Consider the following 18,635-nt stretch of genomic DNA (forward strand, 5'->3'; position numbering starts at 1 on the left):
ATCTGCCTGGTTTGAAGAGTCCAGATGCGCCCAAGGTGATTCAACAGAGACTGACTTCTGGAGTAAACGGAAGGGTGCAGTGGCCTCACTCCCTAACAAAAATATTTAACTGGAGAAAATTAAAAAACACAAATAAAACAATTTGAAGTTTCTGGAAATTGAAAAAAAGGGATATTCAGATTGCTAAGGGAAGAAATAAAATCACTATATGCAGGTGACACAATCTTATATACAGAATATACTTAAGGTATCCCCTAAAATTATTGGTCCTAATAAATGAGTCCAGCAAGTTAGTAGAATAAAGGATCAATATACAAAAATCAATTGCATTTATATGCACTAGAAATGAACACTGCAACTATAAAATTTTTTTCAAATCCTTTAGCAATGATATTGAAAAAGAATAAAACACACATAAATCTAACAAAAGAAGTACAAAACTTGTACAATGAAAATTTCAAAAAGATTTAAATAGATCTAAATACATGGAAAAATACTGCAAGCTCATGAATCCAAGAGATTGTGAAAATGGTATTATTCTCCAAACTGATCTACAAATTCAACATGAGCCCTATCGATATTTCTGTTATAGTTTTTCCCAGAAATTGACCAGCTGTTTCTAAAATCTTGTGGAAATCTAAGGGCTTCAGAAAGGACAAAATAACTTTCATAAAGAAAAATAAAGTTGGAGTACTAACACTTTCCAATTTCAAAATTTATTACAAAGTTGTTATAATCATTACAGTGTTCTACTGGCATAAGGATGAATCTATAGATCAATGGAATTAAATTGAGAGTATAGAAATAAGCTCAGATATTTATGGTTTGGTTTTTGAAAAGGTGTCAAGATAATTCTATGAAGAAAGGTATAGTCCTTTCAACAAATGGTACTGAGAAACTACATATCCACATGCAAAGATGAAATTAAAACACTACTATTCATCATACAAGCATATTACTTAAAATTAATCATAGATCTGGGGTGCCTGGGTGGCTCAGTGGGTGAAAGCCTCTGCCTTCGGCTCAGGTCATGATCTCAGGGTCCTGGGATCGAGCCCTGCATCCGGCTCTCTGCTCCACAGGGATCCTGCTTCCTCCTCTCTCTCTGCCTGTCTCTCTGCCTGCCTCTCTGCCTAGTTGTGATTTCTCTCTGTCAAATAAATAAAATATTGAAAAAATTAATCATAGATCTAAATATAAGATCCAGAACATTAAAACTCTTGGAAAAAAAGTTTACCTAGGGTAAATCTTCATGACCATGGGTAGACAACGCTTTCTTAGATATGATATCAAAAGCATAAATGACAATATATATCCAAAAGAACTGAAATCAGGATCTTGAAGAGATAGCTATTTTTACCCTCGTGTTAACTGCAGCATTATTCACAATAGCCAAGATAAGGAAACAACCCAAATATCTGCTAACAGATAAAAGGATAAAGAAAATCTGGTACACCTGCAATGGTATATTCAGCTTTAAAAAAAAGGAAATGCCATTTTTCACAATATAAATAAATAAATAAACCTAGAGGACATTAAGTTAAGTAAAATATGCCAATCACAGGAGAACAAAGACTGTGTGATTTCACTTATACGAGCTATTTAATATAGTCAAACCAAGCAATAGAAGCAGAAGGGAAGGGGAAATAGGAAATTATTTTCAAGGGGTATAAGGTTTCTGTGATGCAAGATGAGCAAGTTCTAGAGATCTGTTACATAATACTTATAATTAATAATATAATGTTTTGCACTTTAAAATATGTTGACAGGATAGATCTCATGTGTTCTTTACCAAAGGAAGAAAGAACACCACAAAAGAATACAAGGAAATTGCTAGAGGTGGAATATATTTAGTACCTTGGTTGTGGTAACAGTATCATAAACATATGCATATGTCCAAACTCATCAAAAGGTATACATTAAATGTGTGCCTTTTTTATATTGATCATATCTCAATAAAACTAAAAATAAATGAGTGGTTAGACTAATAAAAAAGAAAACCTATGCAATGGGAGAGAGTATTTGCAATTCAAATATTGATAACAGACTATATCCAGAATGTATAAAAAATTCTTAAATCTCAGTAATAAAAATACAAATCACCCAATTAAATATGGACAAAGGATTTGAATAGATATTACTACAAAGATTATATACAAATATATATAAATAAGATAAGCACATGAAAATATGCTCAACATTGTTAGGCATCAGGCAAATGCAAATAAAAACACAGAGAGATGCTACTCTATATCCACTTAGATGGCAGTAATAAGAATGACGATAACATATCTTGGTGAGAATCTGGAGAAATTAGAATCTTCATTCATTGCTGGTGGCAATGTAAAAATGTATAGTCACTTGGGGGAAAAAAAAGCTTTGAATTTTCTCAAATTTTGGTACATAACTTTATCATATGACCAAGTAATTCCACTCTTAGGTATTTATTCAAGAGAAATAAAAGCATATGCTCATACAAAGACATGTACATGAATTTTTATAGTGGCATCATTCACAATAATCAAAATCACCTAAAACTTCCCACAGAAGTTCCCTTCTCTTAAATCAGTGCCAACCATGTGAACTGCTTTAATCAATGTAATATGGGACAATAATCAATATAATAATGCTCAGTCAATCTGAATCTCAAGCTTAAAAGGCGTACAAGCTTCTGCTTTTATGTTCTTGGAACCCACTGCCACGATATGAGGTGGGACCAGAACCAGGAAGCTCTAGCCAATAGCCAACATCAAATGTCAGCTATGTGAGTGAGTTACCTTGGTTGGACATCTGGGCTCAGTAGAGCTTTTCAGATGACTGCAGCCCCAGCCAACACCTTGTGAAGCAGAACTTCCCAATCAAGCCCAGTCAATTCACAGAATCATGACATAAAATAACATAGTTGTTGCTTTAATTTACTAAGTTGAAGGGTGTCAGACAGGTACTTGAAATACAGAGCATGGCATATCTCAGCCCTACTTAGTAAGGGTGAGGAGGGTCCTAATTTAGTGGGGGTGAGGAGGGTCCTAACTTATTCCACGTTCTGGTATTGTGCTCAAATATGAAACAGATAAATAGGCAGTGGTTAGAGAAGTTAGTTCCTAGTAACTTATTCAGTAATACACCGCGTGTAACTTTGGATTGTAAACTGTAAATATTTAAGTAATTATTGAAAATATTCAAAAGCAGGGGAAGCTGGGGGGCTTAGTCAGTCGTCTGACTCTTGATTTTAGCTGAGGTCATGATCTCAAGGTTGTGAGACTGAGCCCTGCATGGGGCTCCACGCTGGGCATGGAGCCTGCTTAAGATTCTCATTCTCTCTCTCTCTTTTTCTCCTCCCACCCTCTGCCCCTCTCTCCAGCCCTCTCCTTTAAAAAAAAAAGTCAGAAGATTCTAAACCTATGTTTCTTTTCAATGAAAATAAGAAAAATAGCAGGTTTACCTTTATTTACTTAAAAAAAAAATGTAAAATTCTTGTTTTGTCCTGGGCAGTGTGCTAAGAACAGAACAGAACTTTGAATAAAAAAGGACAGTTTCATTGACTGCACAGAGCTGCTGGCTTTGGAGGTTGTGATAATTCATATAAGCTGTGTAGTGCCCTGATTTTGGTAGAAAACAGCATGAGAGGAGAGGATAGGTTTGGAAGATGTGTAATTTGGAGATGATATAAAAGTTTCTGATTAACTAAATCTGACATGAGGGATAGAAGGAGAAATCAAGGTTAGCTGTTGGGTTTTCAATTTAGAAAAATAGCAGAATTGGAAGCAAGTTGATTTTTTCTGTTTTGTTGACTTTAGGATATCCTCGGGAGAGCTTTGGGAGATATTTAGAATGAAGGTGGAAGTATAAGCCAAATGCTTAGAAAAGAGACATGGGCTGGAATTATAATTTGCAGTCATCAGAATATGGATGTGCATAAATCTATGGGAAAGGCTAAGTTTGCTCAGAGAATATTTTAAGTGGGAAGATAAGACTGTCTGAAAGAGAAGCATGAGCATTTTAAGACATGGCAGAGCAAGAAAGACCGCCAAAGAGGATAAGGAATAGGCAGGAGCAACAGAAGAACTGGAGATGTATGGCATTACAAACTGTTAAATATACCTGAGAGAATATACAACATAAATACTATGAAATATCAATTGGACTTAGAAATGATTCAATTCTTAGTGACTGGAAAAAGTGAATTCCTTAGCATAGTATGATCTCTATGAGGAAGCAAATACATTGAGCATTGAAAATTCTCTCAAGATGTTTGGTTTTGAAGGGAAAACAAGAAACAGGGCAGTAGAGGCAGTGATGTGAAGGGGTTATGGGCAGAGAAGGTTGGTGTTTTCTGCCCAACATGCAGGGGATAAGACTTTGCACTATTATCTATAGAATTGTAAAACAGTAAGAGAACTCAGTAAACATCTGTCTGTGTTTATTATCACAATGCTTAGGCAATTCAATGATGAAATATTCCTCTTGGTCTGAGCAGACCACTTATCTCCATCATTTCCTGCCTACACCACTTCACAGCAAAAGAGAATAAGGGGTCGAAAAAAGAAATAGGGTTTATTTGTTTGCTTATTGTTTTAAGAAGGGAAATAGTTGTGCACCTTTAGATAGCCACAACATTCCTCTCAGTGTGATTAAGCTTTAGGAGGATTTCTTCCTGTCTCTTGGGCTCCCTTTGCTCAGAGCATTTACTTAAAAAAATGTGTACCTGCAAAGTATTTCTCTGCGTGTTTGAGATATAAATCTTTTAAGAAGCCTCTTGTTAGTTTTATAACCCTGGACTGTCTTTCTCAAGGACCTGGGAACCGCCCTTTGAAATGTGAACATCAAGGAAGGTAGCACTCTATCTCCCAGTGTCTGCAGGAGGGTCTGATGGGCACCTGCTCAAACTGTAAAACCACCTCCTGTTGTGCCGGTATCAGAAAGTTTACTTTTCCTTTGGGTAAGGTCAATCAGCAAATACCAATCGCCTATAAGCTCCCTACTCCAGTTCCTAGAAACTATGGTGCCCTTTGTTTCAGCAGAGTTAATAGTGTGTTCTGTATTGCAACAGTATTGAATAAAATTTTTCTTACCTGTTTAACTTTGGGGGTGCTATTTTTATTCTGACAGGCAGAAAGGGATGAGTAGAGTTTGTAGATTCAGGTGAGTGAAGAGATAATCAATAGAAGATAGCTTCTAAAAAAATAGATGAGAGATTTGCTTTAGCCTAGAGCAGAGATATCTCATGGTGTGTAATCTACATGATATGCTTTCAAATGACACCAGACTGAAGTGTATTGGCTTTCTGTTTGGGAGTGGTTAATGACACTCTTATTCTTTGACAAGAAAGTGACTATGTTGACATCTTTATGTTAGGTGTCTAAAATTAGCCAACTATACTTATGGGCATATGTAAGATTTTCAGTCACAATTTTTACTGTCACTCTAAATCTCTTCAAGATTTAAGTTAGACAATAATTGAGAGGAAACACTAATTAATTGTTTCTGTTCTTACCATTCACGCTTAGCTCAATTAATTTTGCATATTTCACAGGAATTTTGACATAGGCATGGTCAGAATTTATTTCACTGAATTGAATATCTACTTTTAGTTGTGACATCATAAACATAAACATGCTAAGACATTCAATTAAAACTAGTAGTTGAGAGATCCTAGCCTCATGAAAATTCTAGGTGTTTGGTTTTAGACATTAAATAGTGTTGAGGGGTGCCTGGGTGGCTCAGTGGGTTAAGCCACTGCCTTTGGCTCAGGTCATGATCTCGGGGTCCTGAGATCGAGTCCCGCATCGGGCTCTCTGCTCGGCAGGGAGACTGCTTCCCTCTCTCTCTCTCTGCCTGCCTCTCTGTCTGCTTGTGATCTCTCTCTGTCAAATAAATAAATAAAATCTTAAAAAAAAAATAGTGTTGAGAGAGATAGTCCAGTCTAGTAAAGGATGAGGAAAACAACTTACTGAAGGATAAAATGTCCAACGGCCATTTTGTCCTTCAAGAGGAAGGTAACCATAAAAATTAATTACACATTGGAGATCCAGGTGCATTAGATAACATATTTTAAAATGGAAGCTTGCAACTATATTTAAAGCCTTGTAATGAAGGACCAATTGTCTTACTTTTCCCCCCCTTTTCCTTAGCTTTAGAATTTGTTTAAGGCATGCTCAACTTATTTAGGTACAAAAAATTTGGAACTCTAAAATGAAGTTTGACACGTTATCTGTGTCTGGGTAAATTCAGCTATGTATCTCTGATGTAGCCATTTATAGATCATGCATGGCTATAAGCTCTTATGGATATTATATTCTTCCTTGCAAAGTAGTCAACTAGGTGTGACCATACACTTGTTTTGGTAATGACTATGTCCTTAAATATATGTCCTTCATATACTTTGGTGATGATAGTAAGAGGGGCATAATGTCCTGTGGTAAACACTATGTTAACTTTGTAAGATAAGAAATTTGGAGGTAATTTCTCAATTTTTCAAAAAAAAAACCAATGTTAATATTGATATATTTTATGAAAAAAAGTTTAAAAATATTATAAAAGATTAAATTTGGGTTACCAGATCTTGCATGTGACATTAGTCACCCTCACTTTTTTATATCATTTTCTGTATAGATGGCATATATACCAACATATGCCTTGAATTTTGTGAGTAATATATAATTGTATACCCAACCAGTTTCATTCAATAATTTGTAATAAATTATTCTTAATTCTCATTTATTTGAAAAACCAAGTAATCTCAAAATCAGAGACTACTGAATTTGGAAAATTAATATTATTATCAAGTAAATACCACTTTTATTTTATAGAAATATATAACTATTTTATATATATAACTATTTTATTCCCATTTCTGCTGTGTTATGACTCTACTCTGATAGATATTTTCTTATGACCCATTTGCAAGTATATATTCTAGGCTTACTTTCTGCTGTATTTAAATGCATGATTGAATTATTTTATGAGTATAAAATCACTTCTAAAACTTTTTATTATGCTAATTTAAGACATTACTTTCTATTTAAATTGTGTAATTTGATACCAAATAGTCCTTGTCTTCTGTTTATTAGAGAGGAGAACTAGTAAGGAACATAAGACAGAATTCAAACTGGGATATGGTGCCTGAGAAAAATTTGAAACATTTTAAATGAAGGCACAAATTTTAATCCAGTTCAGTATTTAAATGGCCTCATGAGCTTTGAAAGAGTCATCTCATATTAAGAGAGAGAAGGAGTACTATGGGAAGACTCTTGAATATGCAAATTAACCAGTATTAATTAGCTCCAGCAGCCATATATTTTAAGTTTAAGTGTTAGAACTTAGCTAAGGCAATAAGACCAAATCAGGTCTTAGTAATTTACATTTTTATAGTTCTTCCTAAAGCAATCTAGGATTGACTATTATTGCCAAGAGAGGACATCAACTAGTATCTAAAATGCACTGCACTCTAGGCTATACGTTTAAGTATGATCCCTTGTCGATTTTGAAGAGTTCTGCTTAAACGGGTAATATTTTAATAAGGCATAGTCTTTTCTAAGTTGTTAAATGATGGTAAATAGTATCTCTGAAATCAAGTGACATTTAAGGTGACCAAGGTATCTTATTTTCTTTGGAATCTGTTCATTTTCTCTAGCCATTTTCATTTTCATCCTTGCTGTCCCCTTAAGGCATACATCAGAGTCTTCTTTAAAAGCATTTTAAACTCAGTCCCAACATCAAAGCAAACAAGTAACCAGGACTGAAACCAGCTTTAAATGTGTCCTTATATTTGTTTTTTTAGACATGTTGCTGAGACTTAATAAGTTTCACTCAGTCATCTCTGATGTAATGTTATCCCATATATGGAGAATTTGAAGGTACTAAAAATAGTATTTTGCTTTTCACTTCGGCTATTTCAGGGATTTAGAGAAAACTTAATTGAAGAAATTCATTTCACAAAGATAAAGAATTCTGCCTCATTCAGTCTTATTGCATGATTCCAGAATGCTCATTTTCTTCTAGAGAATCCCGATGATTATACAGGGGCAATAATCAGCAATTACGTATCACAAAAAGAGAGTTAAGAGGCTACTGTTCCAGACACACAATTTTCAGGAGTGTAAGTTCCTTGAGCAGATTTCAAAGGATGGAGTTTTAAAAAGTAGATCTTGAAAAGATTATTTCATCTCACATTATTTTCACCATACTTTAAAGCAGACTCCTTATCTCCAAGGCCCCCCCTAAGTGTGGCCTCATTTCCCACACTTTCAGTACAATTTACTGTTCATGGGATAAGGTTAGGCCAACCAGATTTCATAGAAGTGGACTGCCAAGGATAAATAGTGGTCATCAAAAATTTAAGAGGGTCATCAGAATCACAATTCTAGAAGTGATGTAGAAGAGGAATTAGCAATCAGCCATGACTTCACTGTACTGCATTATGCAGACTGAGGCTTATGCTATTCCAGGTAATTCTTTTCAACAAGACCATTTGAGGCCATAAGATAAAGAGACCTTTTCTACTCTTCAACACACATTAGAGTTGTTCAACAGCATATTACTTTTATTTCCCAAGAAGGGTTTGTTTTTTTTTTTTTTAATGGCTCAGATAACCATTTCATCTGGTTCTCTCCTAATTAATATTGCTATTCTCCATTTTACTGAGGTAGGGCAGACTGTTGGAAACTTCCTAAGGGGTATCACAAAAATGACAGAGCATAGAGAGAATATGAACCAAGAGGTCCATTAGAATGATGAACCTGCAAGGAGTGAAACTTTGCTTCTGCTTTGATAATAGGTAGTTGAAGGCATCATGATCTAAATCCAGTCCTAGTAAAAACTGTCATTTACTGCCTACTCTAAAGCCAGTTGCAATATTTCATTCCCAATTGTTAAATTAAAATAAGTTAAGACAGTTAAGTAAATAACCCAAGTGGGTCTCTTAAGAATTTAGTACAAATATTATATTTCAACATCTTTAAGTCATCAAACTACGAAAGAAGCACCAACAATTACTTAGAAAAAGTGACTCTGAATACTAGTCTTAAAATTCAGTAACAGCTTTAAACTGTAAATACACATTCCTTTTTAAAACAAACATCTGCAGGGCTCCTGGGTGGCTCAGTGGTTTAGGCCTCTGCCTTCAGCTCAAGTCATGGTCTCAGGGTCCTGGGATCGAGCCCCACATCAGGCTCTCTGCTCCGTGGGGAGCCTGCTTCCTCCTCTCTCTCTGCCTGTCTCTCTGCCTAGTTGTGACCTCTCTCTCTGTCAAATAAATAAATAAAATATTTAAAAAAAAAACTCTTATTTATTTATTTATTTATTTATTTATTTCTTTTTTCTTTTTTTTTTTCCCTTTTTATTAATTTTTTCAGCGTAACAGTATTCATTCTTTTTGCACAACACCCAGTGCTCCATGCAAAACGTGCCCTCCCCATCACCCACCACCTGTTCCCCCAACCTCCCACCCCTGACCCTTCAAAACCCTCAGGTTGTTTTTCAGAGTCCATAGTCTCTTATGGTTCGCCTCCCCTCCCCAATGTCCATAGCCTGCTCCCCCTCTCCCAATCCCACCTCCCCCCAGCAACCCCCAGTTTGTTTTGTGAGATTAAGAGTCATTTATGGTTTGTCTCCCTCCCAATCCCATCTTGTTTCATTTATTCTTCTCCTATCCCCCTACCCCCCCATGTTGCTTCTCCATGTCCTCATATCAGGGAGATCATATGATAGTTGTCTTTCTCCGATTGACTTATTTCACTAAGCATGATACGCTCTAGTTCCATCCACGTCGTCGCAAATGGCAAGATTTCATTTCTTTTGATGGCTGCATAGTATTCCATTGTGTATATATACCACATCTTCTTGATCCATTCATCTGTTGATGGACATCTAGGTTCTTTCCATAGTTTGGCTATTGTAGACATTGCTGCTATAAACATTCGGGTACACGTGCCCCTTCGGATCACTATGTTTGTATCTTTAGGGTAAATACCCAGTAGTGCAATTGCTGGGTCATAGGGTAGTTCTATTTTCAACATTTTGAGGAACCTCCATGCTGTTTTCCAGAGTGGTTGGACCAGCTTGCATTCCCACCAACAGTGGAGGAGGGTTCCCCTTTCTCCACATCCTCTCCAGCATCTGTCATTTCCTGACTTGTTAATTTTAGCCATTCTGACTGGTGTGAGGTGATATCTCATTGTGGTTTTGATTTGTATTTCCCTGATGCCGAGTGACGTGGAGCACTTTTTCATGTGTCTGTTGGCCATCTGGATGTCTTCTTTGCAGAAATGTCTGTTCATGTCCTCTGCCCATTTCTTGATTGGACCACTTCCTTACACCACACACGAAAATAGACTCCAAATGGATGAAGGACCTCAATGTGAGAAAGGAATCCATCAAAATCCTTGAGGAGAATGCAGGCAGCAACCTCTTCGACCTCAGCCGCAGCAACATCTTCCTAGGAACAACGGCAAAGGCAAGGGAAGCAAGGGCGAAAATGAACTATTGGGATTTCATCAAGATCAAAAGCTTTTGCACAGCAAAGGAAACAGTTAACAAAACCAAAAGACAGCTGACAGAATGGGAGAAGATATTTGCAAACGACATATCAGATAAAGGGCTAGTATCCAAAATCTATAAGGAACTTAGCAAACTCAACACCCAAAGAAAAAAAAAAACTCTTATTAAAACAAACATCTGCATACTGTTCTACAAATCAGAAGTTTCTGTATAGAAGCAATCATCCCCCCCACACCCATAAACTAAGAAAGCCTTAAGAATTTTAATTATTAAACTGCCTTTAAAATAGTTTGCCTATAAATAAAACAGTATTGTTTATTTTTCTAAAAGCAGGTGGGATTTTTCTAACATAATAAAATGAAGAAGAAAAGCCATCTGTTAGAATCCAGTTACATCATTCATTTACCACAACAATGGGATATTCCTATATATTTTCCCTTTTTTTTAAGTATAAGAGTCTAAAACATAGGTGTGCCTTTTTAAAAAAGCTCTTTTAATTTTGACCACTAACCTCTCCCTACCACAGGACCACTAGAATCCTGGTTTATGTCAAAAGATGAGTTTGCTTCTCTTCAAATTTTCCATAGTCACTCTTTCAACCAGATTCAAGTGAGACATACCTGCATCATCTCTGACTTAGAAAATAACTTGTTACAAAAGTCTCTGTTAACATAACACTTTGAAATTAACTTGTCAGTTCTAACAACAACGTTCTAATTTGAGTCTTTGAGAATGATTTCACTCATTCTTCCAGCACTTTCTGTCCACACTCTCTGTCCCCATCCACCTCATTTCATTGGCTTATGGTACCAGTATCACAAATATGTCTGCCACAGTTCTCAACTATAAATTCATCTGGAATGGCAAGTAAGGATAATTTTTTCCTCTTTTAGCTCATGGACATTTAAAAAAAAAAAAAATCCCTACTGTGTTTCTACTGTTTCCTCTCCACTTATTCATGTGACTACTTTATAGTTTAACATTAAGCTTAAAATTCAACATGTGGGGAAAAAAAGTCTCTGCTGGCCAATAACCACCTGAAAATTGTCTACTTCTGTACCTTTCCTAAGTCCTTACTGTTTATTTGCAAACTTTCTGCTGTTTTGGTTTGGGTTTCTCTGGAGGTAGGTCTTGAGACAAGGATTTGAGTGCAAGTGATTTATGTGGGAAGTAAAGTAAGACTAACAGGAATGGGAAACTGAGATAGGAAAGAAAAGACAGCCAATAAAAGTGTACATTACTAACTCAGCTAACATTGTGAAAACAACTCAAAAACATGTGGAAACTCTGGGAAGTGGCATACAACCCATATCTTGGAATTACTAACTCAAGAGGTGAAAATACTGGGATATTTAAACACCAATCCACTAACAGCTATTGACTGAAGGCTAATCAGGGAACCAGAAGAGGTGTTAATTCTGGAATGCTTCAGTCTAACATGAACACATGTCGAAAGGCTATGGCATTGGACATTCTCCAGCAAACACTGAAGTGAGTATGGCTCAAGGATGTGGGCAGGACCCTATAGAGTTTTTACATTTGCAACCCACATCATTCCTGTAATGGGGAGAAACTTAGTACATGTGACTCCATATTGCCTAAATCTGCCTTGCTGCTGTGATCTATGGCTTAGAAATTCTGCTTGGCCCTGCACACAGGCAGGTAACTAAGATTTGCTAAGATTTGCAAAAACCCGCTCTTTACCCCAAACCTACTTTCCCTGAGGAGAAAAGGAAGTACATACAGAAATGACTATGCTCTGCTTAAGATTTACAGGAACAACCTGACCATACTTCTCTGTGCACAGATCAGCTGACAGGGACAAATAAGTTATACGACCCTCCTCAGAGGTCTACAGATGTGAGTCATCTTTTGACTCCAACCCCCTCCCGCTAACAAAAGCCCCTGGAAATTTCAGGCCAAGAAGAGATGGTTCTTTAGGACAATAGTTCACCATCTTGACGGGTTGCTGGCTTTCCAAAGTCGCTTTCCTTACCCCATCATCTCGCCTCTCGACTTCCTGGCCTGTCCTGTGGCCAGCAGAATGAGCTTGCACTGGGTTAGAATTTTGTGACCCAGCTGGGAGTTACCTCATATAGGCAGCCCGCCCACCTTCAGGCGGTTCTTCCCGGAAGTCCCTTTTGAAGGGCGGGGGACGACAGCATCGGTTCGGGGGACTTCCTCCGCCACTTCCTGTAGCCGTGGGCCGCCCCTGTGTCAGGCTGTCGCGGCAGGAATCTGCAAAGCTCTGCCAGTCCCGCAACAGAAAGTAGGGTGAGTCGCTGCGGCGTGTACATCCGGGAACTCCCTGCCCGTCGGTTTGGACTTTTTCTGAGAGAGAAGCCACTTGGTTTGCGTTTGTCTGAGGCGCCCGGTTGGTGAGGCGAAGAATTGCTGGACTTTGACAGGCTCTGTCTGTGAACCCTTTCGTTTGCATTTGGTTTGTTGTTGCTGCAGCTTTTGGTATCTTTGGACGAAACTGGCTGTGTTAGATTCGCTTCCTCAAAGGGAGATATTTGGAAATTGGGACTTTAATGTTCCCTGCACAGATATTAGTGACTCATAGCTTTCTCTTTCCCATGTGGTTGCGTCCAAATGGGAAATTTGGAATCTTTTGGAAAAGATCGGAAAATTTGGAGATCTTTTTTCCCATTTGGTTGCCTCCAGATGGTTCCCATTTGGTTTGGCTCTCTGAGCTTGTCTAGGAGGCCGTTTGGTTCAGTTCAGCTCCCGACCTTTGGGGAGGAACATTTCCCACAGAGGTCCCCTGGCCTTCGTTTAGTTATGGTGGTGTTTCTTCTGTGTTCTTTCTGAGCTTTTGCCTAGGAGGATAGGGAATATTCGTTCTGTTCCCAAAGAAAATCTGTTAGGGACTATTTTGAATAAATGGTGCAGAATGCTGAAAAGCAACCAGAGAAAAAGCCCAATTTGCAGGAAGGAGAGCCAGGAGACGGAGATGGAGGAATGTTAGTCCAAACTTTGAACCCCTGCCATTCTGGCTTCACCTTCCCCTCCTTCCGTTCCTGTACTATCACCAGTATTGCCTGTGCGGATGGTTTCTACACTATCTTCCACAGCCCCAGTGCCATGGGCTCCTGCTCCTCCCACCCTCAGTATAGAGGAGTAGAAAGCACCCCAATCTGTTGAGCCACCTCCTTCGGGGGTTCAAACTGAAACACCTCCCAAATTAACATGAAGGGGCCCAGGGGCTTGAACTGCCCACTCCAAACTTCCCCACGGAAGCCCAGGTAAAACTGACGGGGTGGGGGTGGGGGGGGCACCTGGGTTGCTCAGTGGGTTAAGCCTCTGCCTTCGGCTCAGGTCATGATCCCAGAAATCTGGGATCCATCCCCGCATCGGGCTCTCTGCTCAGGGGGGAGCCTGCTTCCCCTCTCTCTCTGCCTGCCTCTCTGCCTACTTGTGATCTCTCTCTATCTGTCAAATAAATAAATAAAATCTTTAAAAAACAAACAAACAACAACAACAAAACTGACCGGGGAGGGGAGGGCGTGGGTGGTTCAGATGGTTGTGCATCTGCCTTCCACTCAGGTCACGATCTCCAGGGCCTGGGATCAAGCCCCACATGGGGCTCCCACTTCAGCCGGGAGTCAGCCTCTCCCCCTCCCTCTGCTTCTCCTCCTTGTTTGTATGCTCTCTCCCTCTCTCTCTCTGTGTCTCCAATGACTAAATAAAATCTTAAAAACAACAACAATTGGGGCGCCTGGGTGGCTCAGTGGGTTAAAGCCTCTGCCTTCCGCTCAGGTGATGATCCCGGGGTCCTGGGACGGAGCCCCAGGTCTGGCTCTCTGCTCAGCAGGGAGCCTGCTTCCCTCTCCCCACCCCCCCCACTTGTGATCTCTGTCTGTCAAATAAAAACAAAAAACAAAAACAAAAAACAATTGACAATAGAGAGCAAAGTGGTTGACTTTTTAGTGGCCACAGGTGGCAACATTTTGATGTTAAAACTAATTCAGACTTGTTGACTTAAGATAGACATGCCTTTAGAATCATCAGCATTAGATACAAAACTTATTCTACAAGGTTTACTTAAAGTCAAATAAGCTCATGTTATCTCTCTTGCATGTTGTCAGTGAAAATGACTTAAAAACGATGGTTGATTTTGTCTCATGAAGTTTTCATCCGTAATTGTTAAGAGCAAATAGGTTAAATAACAAAAGGTTTATAGATAAAGTTTTAAATAGCGTAAACGCTATCTTTGGGAACCTAAAACTGAAGTTTTGTTCAGTTAAATGATAAATTGTGTTGAGTTCATTGAATATCTTAAGTCTTTTACAAAAAAGAGAAGAGACTAAACCATTAATTGCGAAACATGGGTTTGTATGCCTTTGTCTTATAGAGAAACCAAAAATACTGGGGTCTGTTAGTAAACATATATTACGCTCTATTTTCTACATGAAAAACGCATGTTTCTAAAAATTATGAAATCTATGTATAAATTTGTCAATCTAAAGAATTCTGGTATAATAGTTCACCATTGGTTACTATTTAGTTTTCACAGGAAACTAAGGTTTTTTTAAAAGTTAAAATTCTGAAAACATAATTAAGACTGTTAGAAATGATAAGGAAAACAATATGGGTTATTGGTTAAAAAAAAAGTATGAGGAATGAGAATACGTTTTTGCTGAGGGAAAAAAGGTATCATCCTAAAATGAGACTTGCAGTGTAGAGAGGGAAAACTTAGGACAAAAATCTGAACAAAAAAGGAAGTTGTAGAGGATTCATGAAGGAGAGTCTTTGAAAAGAATTTTATGCATGGTCAAGACGAGATTGGAATGAACTTGTTTTAAGAGTACACTGGTATAAGATCAGAATTTGGTTTCTTAGATCGTTGGTCTGCTTTTGATAAGAAATTGCAAAAAAGGTTTTTTGTTTTTGTTTTTTTTTTCTTTATCGGCTCAGGAAAAACAAAGTTTCTCTGTTTTGCCTTTATCAGGACTCTGAATACCTAAGAAAGGTAGAACTTCTGGAGAAGCCTGGATGGCTAAATTGGTTAAGTATCCAACTCTTTTTTTTTTTTTTTTTTTAGATTTTTATTTATTTATTTGACAGACAGAGATCACAAGTAGGCAGAGAGGCAGGCAGAGGGAGGGGGAGGCAGGCTCCTGGCTGAGCAGAAGCAGGCTCCCCACTGAGTAGAGAGCCCAATGCAGGGCTCAATTCCAGGACCCTGGGATCATGACTGAGCCTGAAGGCAGAGGCTTTAAACCATTGAGCCACCCAGGTGCCCCTAAGTATCCAACTCTTGATTTCAGCTCAAGTAATGATCTCAGGGTCCTGGGATCAAGCCTTGTCTCGGGACTTCAAGTTCAGCAGGGAGACTGGTTAAGGATTTTCTCTCTCTACTCCTCCCCCTGGTCACATTTGCTTTTAAATAAATAAATAAATCTTAAAATAAAATTAAATAAATAAATAAATAAAAATAAAATAAAAAAAATTAAACTCAACATTAAAGGAGCTAAGTTTTGTTAACTATGTGACCTTCTGTGGAATCTCTTATTGCCACTTTGGTTGGATAGAGAATTACATACTAAATTTTCTAATAATCTGTAATCCTATTTAGGCATGCCCTTTAGAACTTTCTGAAGTTTTTAACAAAATTCCCCAAAGTTCAAATTCTAAATGAAGTCTTTTTGACTAATTAGTCTTGTTTATTTGGAAGCACTGTAAAAACTTCTGAGGTTATATTGTGTGGGTGAATGCTATAACTGTTGCAGAAATTATACAAAACTAAAGTTTTAATATGTCCTGGTATAATATCATCATATGTAATTTTTTTTAAGATTTTATTTATTTATTTGACAGAGATCTCAAGTAGGCATGGAGGCAGGCAGAGAGAGAGAGAGAGGAGGAAGCAGGCTTTCTGCTCAGCAGGGCAGAGCTGAGCAGAGGGCCTGATGAGGGGCTCTATCCCAGGACCCTGAGATCATGACTCGAGCCAAGACAGAGGCATTAACCCACTGGGCCTCCCAGGCGCCCAATCATATGTAATTCTAATTACTGAAACGTGTGTCACAAAAATAACCAGATTTCCTTGTCAACATTATAATGAACTCTCATCAAGTTTTTACTCATGGCCATTTTTGAGTCTTTGTCATTTACAGTTATTATTTCACTCTGATACTCTTGTAAATGTGTTTTGCTTCAAGGAGATTCATGAAAAGGACTTTTGACAAATACAGGTTCTGCTATCTTTAAGATCATTAAACTGAGCTAGGGATTTCAGGAACTAATGGAAAACCTGCATGCAAACAAGAATTGGTTACATCGGACTAAATAAATTGAAAAAAATGATGATAGTTTTTATGACTTTTGTATGAAGCATCACTTGTTTTCTAATATTTGCCCTTCTAGATTTAAGGAAACTTTTTCTCTTAAGCTATCTATGATTTACAGAAATTTGATAAAATATTCCTTTGTGCACGAATTGAAACATTTATCTTTTCTCCCTACCTGAACTCTCCAGAATTCAGAAACTCTCAGTGAGTATTCTTTCTTTCATGGCAATTATTATTGTTTGCGTAATTCAGTAGACATCTGTTCTCCTTATAACAGAACACCATTGAAAACATCGGTTATATTACCAAGGCTTTACTAGAATATTATATTTGAGAGAGACTATAGACTTGGAGATGACCAGGCAGCTTTAAGGAACTAAGGTCGACTTTATGCAGCCAACCAAGCCCCTGGAAAAAAAACAGCCTGATACTCTGCTTACAGAGTTCCCAGCAGCCTTACCAGGAGGATAAAGAATGTCACTTCCTGACATGTGCAAGAACCTCAAGATATTTTGGGGATCTTGAGAGGAGAGGAATTCACCCAAATAATTAACACAGGTATTGTTGGCAAATCTGATGGCAGACATTTGGCTTGGCTCTTAGCTTTAAAAGGCTGTTTGTTAGAGGGATGCCTGGTTGGCTCAGTCTGTTAAGTGTCTGCCTTTGGTTCAGGTTATGATCCCAGGGTCCTGGGATTGAGTCCCTCTTCTCCGTCTGCCTTTCTCATTCTCTCTCTCTCTGTCTTTCATGAATAAACAAAAACATCTTAAAAAAAAAAAAAGGCTCTTAAAAGTCCAATCTGAAATTCCTTAGAAAAAGTTCAGTGAGGCAGATTAAAAAGAACTGATATTTCTAATCACTATTCTTGTTGCATTTATGTAAATAATTAGGTCAAGTCTGTTAAAACTGGTCTTATTTTGCAATCAAATTATTCCTCACGGGGTGCCTGGGTAGCTCAGTGGGTTAAAGCCTCTGCCTTCGGCTCAGGTCATGATCCCAGAGTCCTAGGATCGAGCCCCACGTCGGGCACTCTGCTCTGCAGGGAGCCTGCTTTCTCCTCTCTCTCTGCCTGCCTCTCTGCCTAGTTGTGATTTCTCTCTGTCAAATAAATAAAATAGTTAAAAAAAATATTCTTCACTTGGCTATCTTTGATCAAAATGAAGGTGATTTTAGAGTGAAAAATTTTGTTTCAGAAACAGACTTCTGTAGATACTAGATTGTAGTTCTGTCAGTAGATTCTAGTCTTTGAGTGTTATTTGCTTTTTTTTTTAAAGAGTTTTTACTTTATTTATTTATTTGACAGAGAGAGAGATCATAAGTAGGCAGAGAGGGAGGCAGAGAGAGGAAAGCAGGCTCCCTGCTGAGCAGAGAGCCTGATGTGGGGCTTGATATCAGGACTCTGGGATCATGATCTGAGCCGAAGGCAGGGGCTTAACCCACTGAGCCACCCAGCCGCCCCTGCCTCTAAAACTAATGTGATTCCTGAATTATTCCACTTTCCTCAAACATTTGGTCATAACTCCCTGAATTAATATTCCGGTTTTCTCTCATTCTCTTCATTTGAAATCACCAAGTTCTAAAACTGCCCTCTTTCCTAACAAACTGAAGCTAGACAACCTGAAGTAAACGTCAGAGAAATTGCCACAAAAGCTCTTACACAGACAGTCTTCATTCCCGTTGTGTGAGCCATTCAAAAGGATCACCAGAGACATTTGAACTACAAACCAGAAAAATCTATCAGAATGCTGCTGCATGCCCTCACTCCATCTGAGGATGCTTTGAGCCCAGCATCTAAAAATCTTCTCACTGGCAATCCTTGGGACTTGGGTACTGGGTTTATAA

The sequence above is a fragment of the Meles meles genome, chromosome 5 (genome assembly GCF_922984935.1).
Source record: "Meles meles chromosome 5, mMelMel3.1 paternal haplotype, whole genome shotgun sequence".
NCBI classification, from domain to species: Eukaryota; Metazoa; Chordata; class Mammalia; order Carnivora; family Mustelidae; genus Meles; species Meles meles.